We start from the raw sequence: 16012 nt of genomic DNA, 5'->3' as shown, positions 1-16012 counted from the left end.
GCTAAATACGTTGGCTGAGGATACACAGATATCGCGATCCCCATTGATCGCCACGGTGATATTATATGAAGAATATCATTCTGCAGAAGCTCTGCGAAAAGCACGTTGTCTAATAACAATGCCACGCTTCATTTTGTCATTAAATTGCACCTTTGTACTTCCAGTCCATTCTTCTTGTGTTTATTTTTATATTTTATCAAAGCTGGTAAAAAGCATTTATTGGAACTAGCTTTAATTATCTGTACATGTTATGCGGGCTCAATTGCATACAACTAAGCGTTACAATAACCGACAGGAAAAAACGACGCTATTTTAACGTCATGAATAAGGGGTACAGTCCGATAGGTTGGACATAACTATTAGCAACCGCTTCTCTATTTGTTTCTATAATGCGCTGATGAACTACGACTCCAATTTTTACGCACCGGTTACATTGAACTAGAACATTTCTAGATACACTTCAAGGGTTAGTGATACAAATTTGTAGTTGAGAATGTTGCCCCTTAGGTCTAAAACAGGTAGTTGAGTGTGGGAAAACATAATTTCTTTAAACCGAATGTAGCTGGCCCACTTTCGTTTGCCCCAGAGGGCTGGACAATCGACGCAAATCTACTAACGATAATTTGATTTTTCTCTTTTATGCCCTAGTAACAGCGGTCCATTGCTTTTCCTCACAGTGCTGAACGGGACAAACGGCACCACTTGTGATACGAGCGAGAATACCAGTTGAATTATTAGCGCTTTCGAAAGAAGCGCGAGCAGTCAATCATATGAGCAAATGGGCCCTATTTAGTTCCAGGGAATTCGCCCTTAGGAAGATCAAACAATTGTTCATCTTCGCAAAGAGAAGAAGCTGTAGTACGAGTGCATGTAAGGAATATAAAGCTCTGCTGCATTAAGCAAGCCATAGTCGATGAGGATAACACAATATGTCGTCTTTTCTCTAACGCACTGATTGCTGCTAACGTCTTACGCTGATCGAAAGGCAACGTGACGAAAAGCCATCGCTTGCCATGTTCGAGGACGTATTTACGATTCAAAGATAGCTGACCGCTGACCATGCGGACTTCAGCGACCATCACGACGAGCTTGATAGATTCTTCCTCATATATTAGTTTGTAACTAAACCTAAATGTATGGCTCCACCCTTTTCCTGCCAGAACGAAATAGACCAAACCCACTGATGGCCAAACTATGGGGAGATCAGAAACTGCAAGGAACGAGGCGGTCCTGCCATGTGAATTTTGCTGATGCGCAACACTTCTCTACGAACCGTCACGCTAAACCACGCAAGTAGGCCAAGAGTTCTCTTTGCGCTAACACCTTTTAAGCGGCTCCGTACGTAGACCTGCAAAGCCCCACATTGATTTCGTATATATTCGTAAGACGTTCTATAAACCATGTTATAAACGAAGCACACAAAGTGATTACTGTGATTTTTTAGCGGGCTAAACATGTGTAACGTGTACACCAGCCATGCTCGGTCGAGGACGCTTAAGCTGATCTGTAAAAAAAACTGATTTAAAGTTGTTAACTAAGTATTTGATTGCCTCCTATGCGAGCAATTTTAAGAGAATATATACAGTAAATGTGTGATATTTAGACTAAACTGTGGCCAATGGATAAAAGGTATATAGTGACAGGTTTGGCTGAATCGACATTTTTGTGAGGATCGGACGGGGGCTGCAAATACAAAAAATGGCTACTTGATATACAATAATCGGCATAATCACAAATCACAATAATACTATTGTTGGCCGCTGTGGCTGCTATTGAGAGCGTCGCGTTTGCCGCCGTAACTTTAGCCATAATCAGTATCTACTCAACTTCCCTTAGCATTTGTGAGAAGTTCATTTGGACACTGAAAAAAATCAAACCTCATTCGTATACATTTTTCATTGGTTATGATTATCATCATTATACCGAGACCGCTACTCGATGCCATAGCTGATCGCGGCCACGCCATAGGGCCCACTTGCCGTGAGCCGACCCAGACAACAAGAAGTTAACGTCTAGCCAAAATGCAGACGACTATCAATGCCAAATGTGTCACATTTTTTTCCCTAAAATCTCATTTACTTGCTTTTTTTTTTCGAAAATTGTGGCATTTGTGTTACTGTTAAACCGCACCTCAAGTAATTTTATATATGTATATAGAAAGGTTTACAATAACTATTTAATACTAGGTTTTAAAGTCGTGTACCTAACCAGTTATTGAATTCTCCTACCGCTAACAACTATCGCTTTCGATTTAGCGTCGTCTTCTTGAACGCAAGGGTCAATAGGAGGAAGTATGAGTCATTGAGTGCAAACATCAGTGAAAACAAGTTTCATTGCTCCTCTCTATTCAGCCTTTGCATTGAAGTAGATCCGCTAAGACGTGCACGTCAAGCATTTTGCATGCTGAGTATTGTAATCGAATGCTGCGACCTGTATCTAATTGGCGGCTACGTTTATTTACGCATCGAGATCAGCAACAAGGAGAATCATAGAAATAACATACTCGTAACAGAAAGTTCCATCAATTTACTGTGACGGATTCAACGTGCATTCATTTTCCGTCTCTCATTGACAACTTACAAAAACAACCCCGCTTGCCGTCTTATAGTTGCATTACTGTTAAGCGGAAACGCACAAGGTCCTACAAGGCCTACGGCACTCGATCCCCCGCTCTCAATCCGCATTCAGCGAAAACTAACGAAAAGAAGAACCACCTTCTTTGCTGCGTCACTCGTTAGCTGAATAGCTCGTTTTGGCCGGTCTTGTTGCGACCACAAAGCCCCGACCTTTCCCACCGTACACTCAACACGAACGTTTGCTTTTGCAACCTTTTCGTGTTCTGAAAGGAAGAGTGCCTGGCTGGACAGCCTAGCGGTCTTCTATATATACAAGATTACATTATGACTTGCCATGGCTTATACTGAATGTCGGTTGAGAGGGACTGAATCTCTGAGAACGCTGATTTTAGCACACCTCGCTGCGCTATCGTGTTTACGAGAACTTTTGTTTACGTTACGTTTTTTCTGAGTGGAGAAGCGCTCGTGTTAGAACGTCACGTTCATATAGAACCGAACCTCTCGCGAAAAGTGCAAACGACGATGACGACAACAAAAACAACAATAATATCTGAACAGGCGTCGTCGTCGTCGTTCTCCGTGCTAACCGAAAACGATGATCGTGACCATAAACTGTTATATGTCGGCCACGTCTCTATCGGCTTCTAGAAGGTCATAAAATGCTTGGAACTCCAGGCAACGAATGCTGGACAACAACTGGTTAGTTGGCTGGTCATACACGCGATATGGCTTCCAAGAGGGGCTAGCGAGTCTGGCGAGGACAGCAGGAACTATATGGCGGCAGGTTTACCCACCTAAGCTAGCAGTGCTTCGCACGGCATCATTCCTTGTGTAGGAAAACGAATGGACAGAATTGGTGAACGCGCATGAGCATCTCCAATAGAGCTCTCCTGTTTCCTAGACAGGGAAAGGCCTTTGTGAGCACGCGCGTGGACCTGCAAGCGTGAATTAGTCACCTAAAACGTCCCACTAGGTCATCTGAAGATCGCCCTAATCTATTTACGCATGATGGGTGAGAAAAACGGCAGGACAAGGTACTGTCGAAAATCGATAGGTAGAAAATAGCATTGACTGCATCGCTGTAAATGTCCCATTTGTGAATACATTCAAGGTGGAATAGATGTCTATAATAACAGCTTACTGCTTGAAACATTAGAAAGCTATGCGATGTTTATTGTAGCAGGAGCAACGTCTTCATTCGGCCCCCATGCTACATAATTTATATAAACCGTACTCTATATCTGTATTGAGGTAAAACATTGGCTACTGTTGGAAACTGATTTTTTTTTTCAGTGGCACCGATACAGAGTTTTGGCAGTGGCCCGGTGCCTGTAACTAAACATATTAGAAAGGGAGCCAATCCAGCAGCGAGCGAATACGATTAAAAGCCGTATCGCTGTAAGTGCAGCCCAGAGGACGGGAAGGGTCCTGCATCTTGTTGTTTATTTGATAGTGTAAAAAAAGGCCTACTGGAGGGTGTTTCTCCTCGTTCTTTTTCTAACCGTCATTGTTATGGCTCTTCTTGTTTTGGTTCTAGTCATAATGACCTGGAAGAAGTCAAACTGAGGTTGCTTTGTTCCTGGAATAATCTTACTTGGATTAGCTTGGCCGCATCGTATCAAAGAGCGAGTGATTGACGCAAACTTTCTATGCCGCAGTTCCAGCAAGCAATGGCCTATAGCTTATCATAGCTATGAATCACATTAAAGAGGCAGTAGATGTTATCATCATCAACGGCTTCACCCCGACTGTGCAGGTCAGTTCTAAAGTAAGTTCAAGTGCTGTCTGATCAGTAGTAGAGCACTTATCCTGGAAATCTTTTCAGACGTAATTTTTGTCCCAGCTGTCGCCTATATACTTGCATGTGTGAACGTAGTTATCTCCAACAGCTGCTGGAGACCGAACCCAGAATGCGACTATGTTCGAGCGGATGTCGGGTATTTTGCGAATCTGCAAATATTTTTTTTCATGGCAACAACTGTTAGCATACAGAAAATGCTACGTCTACTCTGTCTGTGTAATAAACAATAAATTGATAAATATGACGCAGCGGTGCGCACAAAGGCACGTATGTACGTTGACGTGCCGTCATATGAACTAACTGGTTCTTGGGTCCTTACGGCGATCACAAGCAGGCTGTTCCTAAGCAAAACTTTAGACCTCTGTTTCATTCCTGAACGCAATTAATAGAAATTTATATTGGTTGTCGCAGGATAGGTTGTTCATTGCCATAGACGCAATGGTGCCTAAACTAAATTGTCCTTATATGACTTCCGTGCATTGTTGCGTTTGGTGTTAAGTGACTGGAGTTGCTACTGCGTGATTTCCACGTTTATGGTTTAAGTAAAAGTTTTTGTCCACGTTGCTTTTTCTCCACGCATGTATCTATAGTGTGTGCGTGACGTATATACAATCCTGTCACGTATGGCTAGAAATAGATGTTGCCAATCCATTAAATTGCTTGATGCTATTTAACGGATCTATTCTTGAGAGACATGTAAATCATTTGGGTCTTACGACAATTATTATTATCTAACAGATTCATGTATACTCGTCTGTACCTTAGTGCTTAATTTACTTAGGCAAGTGATGAACGTCACCTAAATGACTGCGTTGCCTGTCGTCCGAAAGGTTGTTGCAGGTTTGTTACCCTTTTATGGAAATATAAAACTGTTCCCTATGAATTCTTTAGCCACATTTCTCAGTCACACACAAAGAGCTAATAACAAAAATCATTAAGCTTAAGCCTGCTAAGAGAAACACATGGAAGAAGCGGCTCTAGTAGCGTATCTGGGGAGCAATACTGCTGAATCCGAGCAGGTTCGTGCATTCATTTACCAATTTCACCATAATTGTACCCGTACAGCTCTAGCTAAGAATAACAGTGGTCGCGTACAGCGCACGTGCAGTTTTTTTTTGTTTTACTATAAGTTAACTAAACAAGAACGTGTTACAGTTCGAACCTTCCATACTGTAGCCGGCTGCAGCAAGTGGCCAATAAGTTCAGGGATTCGACCCTTGTCCAAATGACGCCGTCTACTTTTACTTATTTTCAAAATCCTCTACGTATGTAGTATTGTCGGTGCAATATATCTACGAAGGAAAAGTGTGTTCAAAAATCTGGGCATGGCCCGTTGACCTACTCACGAGACCCGGCGCACGAGACGAACAAGTGGCGCACAAGCGATTTCTCCGACGATAGGCACTATCGCCATGGCGATAAGCGTTGAACTAGCAGCTCACTTCTAGTTCTTCTGCTTTCGCTGAATCCGTCGTTGTTAGCGTTATGAAGTTGACGGTTGCATTGGGAACATAGCGTAGTGTTACGTGTTGTTGTCGGCAGCACGACGACGCGCAATCTTTCCCGCGGTTTATCGGAGCGCCTATCTGATCTGTGCATGAACGGCCCACAAAAACAAGGAGTCCTTATTCTACCCATCGTTGAAATCACTCTTCTCGAATAAACTGACATATCTCATGTAAGAGATCTTGGAAATAATGATCGGGATCCGAATGATGACGACCGTATTGACATTTGGCGGTGAATAGGACGGCCGAAAGGTTAAAAACGGCCCTTGCTGGGCTCGCCGCCGCTTTTACAACAGCCAACGGCGCCGTTCTACAGCGACGTTTCGCCGAACAAGTAAAACATTGCACACTTTTACAATAGTGGGTCAGCTCCTACAATACGAACGCTACAGATGCCCAAAAAGAACGACAGCACCGTACAAGTAACAATAGACGGGAGGACATTTACAAGAACCATTTTTTTCACCATATGGAACAGATTATTGGGAAGTAGGCCTACTGAGATACTGTTTCCACGAACACCTATTCTAATGTATAAATACAATCACTCTCACTCAGTCAGTTTCCTTTTTCCTTATTACCTCAGTACCACGATCATAATTTGTCCTATGTTGATTTTATGGTTGTTTGTGAGCTTTTATTAGTCCACCGTCCATTACATATGTAATGTGAAACATGAAAGATAAATCACTGCAAGTAGACAGATTTGTTAGTGAGCTAACATCCCCGCACGGTACGTTCGTATTATCGTGTGAAAGTTGAGGAACATTACATACACACATCTTATCCTGGTGCATCAGTTTTGTATCAGATACTAGCCATTACTTATAAGTTAGCTAGTTTGTAAAATATATATGAATTTACAGGCACATAGAGGCTCTTCCCCGCGAACCTAAAAATTACGCGCTCTCCCCTACTCTTAAGTTATTATTAGAAATCGATCACGTTCAAATCTGAGGACACCGATCGCTACTTTCGACATTATTATTTCAATCTGCTCAATACAGCTGCCTTCGTCTAACGAAGGGGAAGTTCGAATTGATGTAGAATATTAGAACAGCTGAGAATGGTTTCCTGTCTCGGATCAACTTCAGTCCTTCTCGTCCATCGTTTACCTTCAGAAGTGCACAGAGATTAGAGGCCAACAGACCGAAAGACAAATTAAAGATCCTCCTCGGTGGGGCCTTATTCTCAAAGGCGGTTTTCGTTTGCCGCTCACTACATTCCGTGAGTCCTCTGCTGCTACTACCACCTCCTTTGCTCAGAGCAGCTCGGCGATTGGTATTCAAATCTAGCGCTCTATATTCGTTTCTTTGATGACTCTACTTTCCTTCGATGAGCTCCAGGTCTGACTGACACTGTTTACGTAGGATATTAGGGTATCGCCTAAATTGAACATTGACAAATACAATTCTTTTAAATTAAATCCTTTTCCTATCATTCGACAATAATCTATAGGCATCCTTTCCCTAGCCAATGCATATATTGATCTTAGTAACACTGGAAAATTGCTCCAATCAGGTATCATTTTCTAGCTCGATTGTATTTTTAGAATTGTCAGGATTTTGAAAACATAAGAAACGAACAATAACTAACCGTTGCGGAACTTCTATATGCAAGCCTTTCCTTTTTCTCCAGTCTCAGATTTGACAGGTGGAGATAAAACATTTATGAAGACGGTGACTGGCGGCAGGTACAAAGAAAACTAGCATCATCTTTTTACGGAGGGATGGGGTGTGGGGAATAATATAATAAACAGAAGCAGGAAACTAGTACGTTTCTCCAACGGACATGGAAATTTTTGCTGGACCAGACAGTAACAGCTACTGGAGCTGGGGCAGTTGCCTCTTTTACTATGTCGTCGCTATTGTCCCGTGCCATACATACAGATCTAATATATAGGGTCTAGTAACGTTACCGCTGATTAAACCAGCCCCTGGCTTGGCTGCCATTGATGAGTTTATGCGAAGCAACGGATAGATTTAACTTATAACGAGTCTCGGTTGCGGTTCCAGCAGGAATTTCTATTACCCAAACACTCTATGGCTATGGCGCAACAGCCATAGACGTCGCACGTATTGAAGCTTGAATAGATACATGATATAGATAATATATATATAGATATAATATATAGATATATATCTGTAATTGTAATTCTTTTTCACCCACCTGACGCCTCAATCGATTTTTCGTCGTTCGCTACATAGAACCTCCACTTATGTCAGCTGACACGTTGCTGACCTCCAATAAAAAGCCTTTATATAATACAACAAATTAGGTTTCTAACATAAAAGTCTGCTCTAGGTGGCGCAAGTGTCGGCTGTCAGATATTCACGCTTTGGAAGTGATGATTTTCCGCCCCACATCATAGAAACGGGTGATTGAATGTGTACCAGCCTAGTCTATTTATATTATCAGTAGACAGTTAAATGTTCGGCAAATCACTGCATTTCCTATTTGGCATTAGATCTGTTTTATCTATATCAATACCTCTACTCTATTCCATTTGGTTTAGCACGGTGGACAACCGCGCGCTGTTATCGTCCCTGCTCGATTATTACTTTTTACAGTAATAATTTTGTCGGCCTTGTTAGTTGCCGGTGGGCAATGATTTAATACTGATTACACAATTCATTTATTCAGATATGAGTAATGCCCCAACGAAGCGTCGAATACAAATGAGGGAAAGCAAGGCCCTTTTGGTTCATAGAACTTGGTCTACTACCATCGTATAACCATACACCCCCCCCCCCCCCCCCGAAATTAACGTTCGTACAACAAACAATGTTTTAAGTCAACTAAGAATTCGGATTTTGCGTTTTTAGAAGTGTTTTCCCAGTAGAAAAATATTGATTTCATAGTTGACATTCGTTATATTGCAGCAGATTATGCAAGTTTACGGCGAGCGGCTTGCGACGGAAAAAGACCCCGAAAAAAGTAACCCCTTTGCCGATACGGGCAGCGTACCCTATAGAAGGTGGGAATTGTCTGCTAGGTAACTACTGCAATTAGCAACTTTGTTGTTCTGTCTCTTGGTGCCATTGAAGCAGGAGAGTCGATTGCGGTACGTTTTTCATCTGCCTTTGTAGGTATGACTGACCATGATTTCTTTGTAGTTGCAAGGTCTTTGTTTCAAAAAGGATTTGAGAGCATGGATTGGCAATGTCCTTCGATTCGAAGCAGATAAAAAGGGAACACACATGATAGTCAACTACCGGCGTTATGATGCCATTAATAATATACTAGAGACTATGATTTGCCATATTGACTTATTGTAAAGCTTTTATCTATCTATAATAACATGTTATCAATAAGAGTATAAAGATCACTCTGCAACCACCAATTTACGGGCTCGTGAGGGTTCTTCTTTCAAAAAAATAGATCTGTAAGAACATGGGCCATCGGCATCTGATAACTAGACGTACGGTATGATATTGCTGTGCACGAAACAAAACTCCTGAACTTGTCGTAGGGCACTTGCCGAAGACATCCAAAGAAGAGCCCGTGTACTTGTGTCCATTCATCCGGTGGGCAGTCTTCACAGTAGGACATCGGTTGCAGCAAAAGTACATGTTCTTTCCGTTACTTTTACCTCTATCTATTCTAAGGTATAGTGATGGGAAAAAAGCATTAGGGCAACTAACTCGTTAGGAATGACGAGCCAGCGAACTGATGTGAAACGATGGTGCGAGTGAGCACGGAGTAACGAGTAATGACGAACGTAAGCGACCTTTTGCTTTTGAGCACAATAGATTATTGTCATGTCGTGGACAAGGGCAATTTGAACGTCGCCCGGTGATCGAGCATTGATCATTTTCAATCGTCACCATCAGAATTCGCATTAACATTGTCATTACCATAGCCAGCGTAAAATTGTCCTGCGGATAACAGTAGATATGCCTAAATTGTTATAAAAAAAAAAAAAGGTGCGAATTAGTTCGAAAAAAAGTAGGTGTTGCTTTGGCTAGCTGAACTGGACGTAATCATCTTTTATTTTCTAAAAAAAAAAAATAAAAAAACAAAAAAAAGGGGAAACATCTAAAAGCGAAATATGATGCACTTGCCACTGTGTCGCCTCCGTGTCAAACAGATACGCCCAATGTATCCGCGATTTTTTGTCATTTCTATGATAAAAATTGATCTTTTTTGTTGCATCGTACAGCCCGTACGGTCATTGCATTGTCTTTGCTTTGGAAGCATGTCTGCCGATCGTTGCTAAAAACTGATCGACCTCAGCTTCGACGACATGAGTCACGTTTCCAACATGAGGCATCTAGCAGTAAGAGAGAGTTTTCCTATCAACATGAGGTCTAGGCGTTTGCTATGCGATAAAGAATACTAATGGTGGCGCAATACGCTAACCATGGTGCAACTATCATGATCAAATTGGATACATGTTTTGGTTAGCATCCATTGAAATAACGCATCGAGTGAAATGGTTTATTTATTGATTTCAGCGCCCATATCCAGCTGCCAACAAAAAACAACGAGTCAACATGTGCATGTTGGAATAATCAGAAGACTATTTCTGTTTAATTATGACCTAGGCATTTCGTAGCTCGGAGTAAAACCTCTTTTAATCCTAGCCTGCCTGAGTGATCAAAAATACGCATCACGATAAAAAATCGTCAAAAAAGGCAAAAAGGGCAGCGTAGAAATTTGAACATAGCTATATCATCATTCTAATTATGTTTATTTGCAATGTGAATTTTCGCCCGACCGCTACGTAGCTAACATTGCACGTTTCTGGAGTTCACTGCAGTAAATGAAGATCCGTGAGGATCTTCATCGATGCTATATGTACCCATAACGATAGTGCTCATTAACGTCGCATACGGTTTTTATTAGATGTGGGCTGAATTTCGTAGTGTACTTACACGCTTCACTCAACGATTAATGCTTCAGGCTAACAGCATAAACGAGGTTGGAAGAATGGGACCGCAATGAGGGCGTTCCCGAAATCAAATTTATTAGTAGCTCTATTATAAATTATCAATTGACATTCTCGCTTCATCTGATTTCAGTTAACCTCGTTCATTCGTTCACAACACATGCCAGTAAGCAAGTTAATTAGTTATTTAAGTTGAGCAAGATACAAAAGATATGCAAATTCCTCATAGGTTTCATTTCAAAAAACACATTTCAATAGTGGACAACCTCAACTAAAGAATATAACATAGAGGAGTTCACGATGTTCCTTGGTCTCTTTTTTTCCCTACCATCTAAAAAATTTGAGTAGTCAACGAGAACGATGGCGTCTTTTCAGGGACGAGTGTGAGCAGTCAGCGATAAATCGATAACGATGCTTTTCAGATTGAAGCACGGCTTTTCTTTCTTCCGTCTTCCAATTTTTGATCATTATCGTTTTCTTCTTTCACGATGGCTGCGCTACACAGACGTGCTACCGGCATTTTATCCGATCTCCCGATCACTTGATGATGATATGTCTACGTCATCTTCCTACGAACACTTCGTTGCGTTAGTATCTTTATATAGTGTGAGGAAGCGCAGACGATCTCTTTTTTTTGGGGATTTTATGTACAGCCGGTACAGTGTACATACCGGGTTGACTTATCAACGCGCTCTCGCATCTGCTACCTACTTTCCATCAACTTTTCTAAATGTAAGTAACCGTTTGCTTTGTTGTGGGGTAAATGTGAAGCTAAGCTGTTAGCTTTCCTTCGTGTTATGGTCTGCTGAGACTAATCTTATTCGCGTTCTCAGCCCACAGTAAGGCTCTTTGAAGGCAATGCTTGAATAAGCAAGGGACTCGAGAATTTTCCCTGCATCTCTGCGTATTGTTAGTCAGCACTCTACGATTTGGGGCTTGCGAATGGTAAGAAAAGTTCTGTAGCTTAGTAAAGGTTAGAAATAGGTACTAAATTCGAATGACTACTACTACTACTACCGGTTGCTTTTTCTCTACTACCTTTAGACTCCTTTCTTTCGCGCACCAGCCACTAGCTATTCTGCCTGGTGTCGTGTGTTCGAAACTCATTGACATACAACGTCTCATGATGTAAGTAAAGCGAACTTTCGGTGTTCCTCTGCCCGTGATAGACGTCCTACTGCTGTCCTAACGGGATCGGGCTATTTTGCTATTCGCACCGTTCAATCGAGGTAGCTCTTGTACACGTAAACGTTCATGATAAATGCGTAAACAAAATAGTAAATGTTCACGGTTCATTACACAATAGTAGTATATTCATACGAAGTGACCAGTAGAAGCGAGAAACGAAATGTCGAGGACAACATAATTAACAACGGTAGTGGAACCTAAGTATGTATGTATGCGAGTGATCTCCACAGCGCCGTATACTTCCCACAACCTGCGAGAAAGACGGCGGGTTTAATAAGTAATAGAGAATACTGTACTAATGCTCGTATTCCAAGGAAAAAAGCGTGTGAACAAATGGACGGTAGCAGGCCCGGCGGGTTTTGGTGAACTGTGATTCCGGCTGAGTTATAGGGAGTATACAGTTTAGTGCAGAACAAGCCCCATTACAGTGGGGCATAGTAAACAATAAGGTTTCCTGCAAGCTTCCTGCGGTTTCAAGGACGTCAGAACAAAACATTCTGAGAGGAGATGATTCACGAAAACACTACCTATGTCTTGGCTTGTTTCCGGCGTCCTGGCTTTATTTATCTAGTCATCCTGTGTTAACTTTTTGAAGTACTAAACGGATGTTAGCAGCGTCTGTCTGTTCATCTTTAAAGCAATAGATTATGTGGTACACACTGAAGCCCACGAAAGAAGCCAGACAGAATGTGGGTTGTGGGATAAACAGATGCAATCGGGGTATGTCTGTAGGTCTGCATGTAGATATCGAAACCTGTTATGGTAAATTTTATCAATTCCCTTCCCTCGTCGTATTGCAGCCGAGTTTATCCTCGTTTGAGTAATCTCGCCGGCCTTAAGGGTCCACTGCCCTAATAATTGACGGTCGTTCTAAGGTTTTACTATGAAAAACTTGATATATAGTTTGTATCGTCGGCCTGCAAAATTTACCCAGGGTTCTGTTTGGCTATATAGCCTTGGTTGGCTGATACGCGTTCGAGATTCTATGGAATACGTTTCGCCAATAAGCTCTAGCCGAAAGCAATTCTGTAATGCTTAAAACAGTAAGACTGGAGAAAGCCACCCAATTGTATTGGGAGCTATTGTTGGTAGGATCGTTTGGAAATATCACATTTATCATTATGTTCGACTGGCAATCAAGCTGGTACGATGTACAGCACTAGGACATCATTTTAAGTTAAGCATATCACAACTAATCAAACTCAATGGAGGTAGAGGTTAAGCACAGGATGAAGGCAGTTCGCTTAAGTTGTATTCGAACTTGATTGCTTAAATAATGACACTTACTCTCTTAAAATGCAGAAATCTTTATTTTTTTGCCCCTTTTACCCGCTTAGGGCTAGAAAAAGCATGGCGCGTAAGCATACCAGAACTCCGCTTAACAATGGAGCTTGTGCCTAAGTCTCCTATGCAACCGCGCTGGTAAGAAGGTATGGCTTTATGCTGCAAAACAGTTTGTTATTTTCCTATTCATTGGGTGGTAGCGGCTTTCATTGAACTCCTTTTTGAAGATCCAGCAAGCTTCAAACCGTCGCTCTTCAAGGCGAAAACCATTTTGGGTAGCGTTTCTCTTGAAATTCTATTTTTGTGAGCTAGCCCTTAGAGCCTCCTGGCAATATACTAGTGTCCTGTACCAGTGTCCGTTAGCGAATCGTAAGGGACTGAAATACGTTGAAACTGACTGACAGAAACCCTGACTACGGCTAACTTAACGACGGAAGAGACGTCTGAAGTGGGGCAGGCGAAGTTGACAAACTATTTGGCTAATCAAGAAGAGCGCTCTGGAAATCTCAAGCCGAAACTTTCTAGACAAATTGCTTATTTAAAAGGCATTTTTGTGCTGTAACGTCCCATCACATTCAAATCGAATCGATTTACGACAATGTAACGCTAACAATAGCCTCTAATATAATTAAGCTTCGGAACACGACGTAGATCATATTGCTTTGAACATTAATCCGCAGGTAAACTCCTGATCAAAAGTTATCAGCGACTTAAGCTACACAACCAACATTTTTTCAATGCCTTCTTCTCTATACTCCAGCGATGCGTTCGATTTAGCTAAGAAAATCCGCATCCAATTAGGACATCTAAAGTGAAAAAATCTTATTATAAGTTGCTTATCGTAGTCGGTGTACGAATCGCTCAGGCCCTGGTTGTTACTTGATGATTGCCCCATCGACTGCTGCCACGTTTCTTTCTGTTCCGTGCACGAAATCCGCGTCGTTCTCTCGTACTATGACGCGACCAATGGGCGTTCTCATAGAAAGATACTCTTAGAAAGACCCATTTGTTTAAGAAAATTTATTATTAGTGGAAAATGCTTGTTATTAAAATGGTGCCCGCGGATGGCCTTCCTACCCAAGACGTGACGTGCACATACTCTTCTGCAAGTCCCAGTTAGGCCACTACATATAAGAGATATCTAACTCCATTTTTATATTTATATGAATGAGCTTGGCCTAGATATTTCATTGTTAATTAGAAATACGGGATCCGACATGTTTGACTGGCACAAATGCCAAGGTGGATTTCAGGGGCCACTACTAGAAAGAGTAACACAAACTCGACTCAAGGATGGACAGTAGCTGAGAGACGACAAGACCTGGGCAATTCGCGCAGTGCGATAGCGCTATCAGGTTGTATTTCGGTCATTCAATACACTCGTTTGCCAGAGCGATCGCAGGACAGAATTCTGCGGATGCGTATGTGTCCGTATTCCGTCATGACAACGAACCAACATCGTCGACTGCCGTAGGCAACCCCGATACCAGCAATATAATAGATTTTCGATTTAGAGCCTTCCTTATAGTGCAGCCAAATTGGACTATTTATCCAAAGATACTTCCAAAAGGGAAGAGGGTAACCAAAATCAAATCGTTGTAAGCAGTCCTGGATACGCCTAACTAATTATAAAGCATCGCCAGAAACAGTAGCAATTTGACAACGAATAATGAAGATAATCCGGTAAATTTTTCCCCTTCAACAAGTTAGATAGAACTTGCGCGAATGTGCCATGTCTTGTAGCGATCGATTCGTACGAGCATCAGTGACGAATTCCTTCCAATTTCTATAGAAAAAAAAGATCAAGAAGATAAATCATAAAATTGTTATACTTGACCCTGTCTTGTTTTTTACTATTTGCTTTTTATTAATTTAACCGAACTTACTTTCATAGAATTATAATTGACTATAACAATAATAAGTAAAACCAAGTAGAGCTGGAGAGCGAGCAGGTGTTCGGTGGCAACTTCGGGAAGAGCATAAAATTGGAACCCTACCGAAATATCATCTTAGAAATTTAATGGTATAGTTGTTTTCGGACCGAGGCTGTGCTTAGTGTTCTAATCAGCGTAAAGTTCACATCCGTGACCCGTCTTCGTAAACGACTTACGTTAACAAAGAAAACGATATGTTTCAGCTGATATTATAGATGGCATTTTGACACGTTGGTCAAGTACCAGGTATTATTTATGAGGGGGGAAGGGGGTACTACCGCTGAGACGGTGTTACACCGTCATAGTGGCTTATCAGCTAAATATTACTAATGGAGGCCCCAGCTATAGCCGGTCACCTTGAATCCAGCCGAGTGGCTACGGTTGCAGCAGACTATGAAACATATTCTACAACACCGATTTAAACGGTTAGTAAATATTAAACATGGAAAAGTGGATAGGTTGATCGACGCACGAATATCTCGCGTCGTGGTGGTCCTCGGCGTTGTCCACCATTCGTGCCTCGATACAGCCAGCGGCTAGTCGTTGAAAACCGTATTTAGGTAGAAATAGTTTATGTTTTCAACATTGTTACTATTATTGTTGTTACGTAAAAGACTTTTGGTCGCGATTCTCGCTTCTTCTTCGTTACCGAAACGTAGGTATTTTCTGTCGCTGTTCGGCAACAGCGTCTATACATACATATAGTCTCTATTTGTTGATTTTCAATATGCAGCGTTCCTGTGCTTCGTGCACTAACCACCATATAAATATTGAATCTTTCAAGTATCTTATGCCATCATATGGATAGGGGAGTGCACAAATATTGAAAG

The 16012-nt window shown here is 41.7% G+C and overlaps 2 protein-coding genes across 23 annotated transcripts in view; one reads left to right on the top strand and one right to left on the bottom strand.

Moving 5' to 3' along the window:
- Positions 1-16012, bottom strand: part of Culd (CUB and LDLa domain) — a 162181-nt gene that overhangs the window by 37775 nt on the left and 108394 nt on the right. The window lies entirely within an intron of this gene.
- Positions 1-16012, top strand: part of LOC111252138 (uncharacterized) — a 44807-nt gene that overhangs the window by 12882 nt on the left and 15913 nt on the right. For 4 of the 9 annotated variants that reach the window (XM_086989612.1, XM_086989613.1, XM_022809641.2 and 1 more), the window contains one exon: positions 4114-4332. The exons of 4 other annotated variants lie outside the window; for them this stretch is intronic. The gene's annotated coding sequence lies outside the window, so the exon portion shown is untranslated. Of the gene's footprint in view, positions 1-4113; positions 4345-16012 lie in introns of all 9 variants that reach the window. One more of the 9 variants, XM_086989615.1, reaches the window with a different exon arrangement.

This window comes from Varroa destructor, unplaced genomic scaffold, assembly GCF_002443255.2.
Source record: "Varroa destructor unplaced genomic scaffold, Vdes_3.0 BEIS01000005.1, whole genome shotgun sequence".
Taxonomy (NCBI): Eukaryota; Metazoa; Arthropoda; class Arachnida; order Mesostigmata; family Varroidae; genus Varroa; species Varroa destructor.
This window is presented reverse-complemented; position numbering and strand designations above follow the sequence as displayed.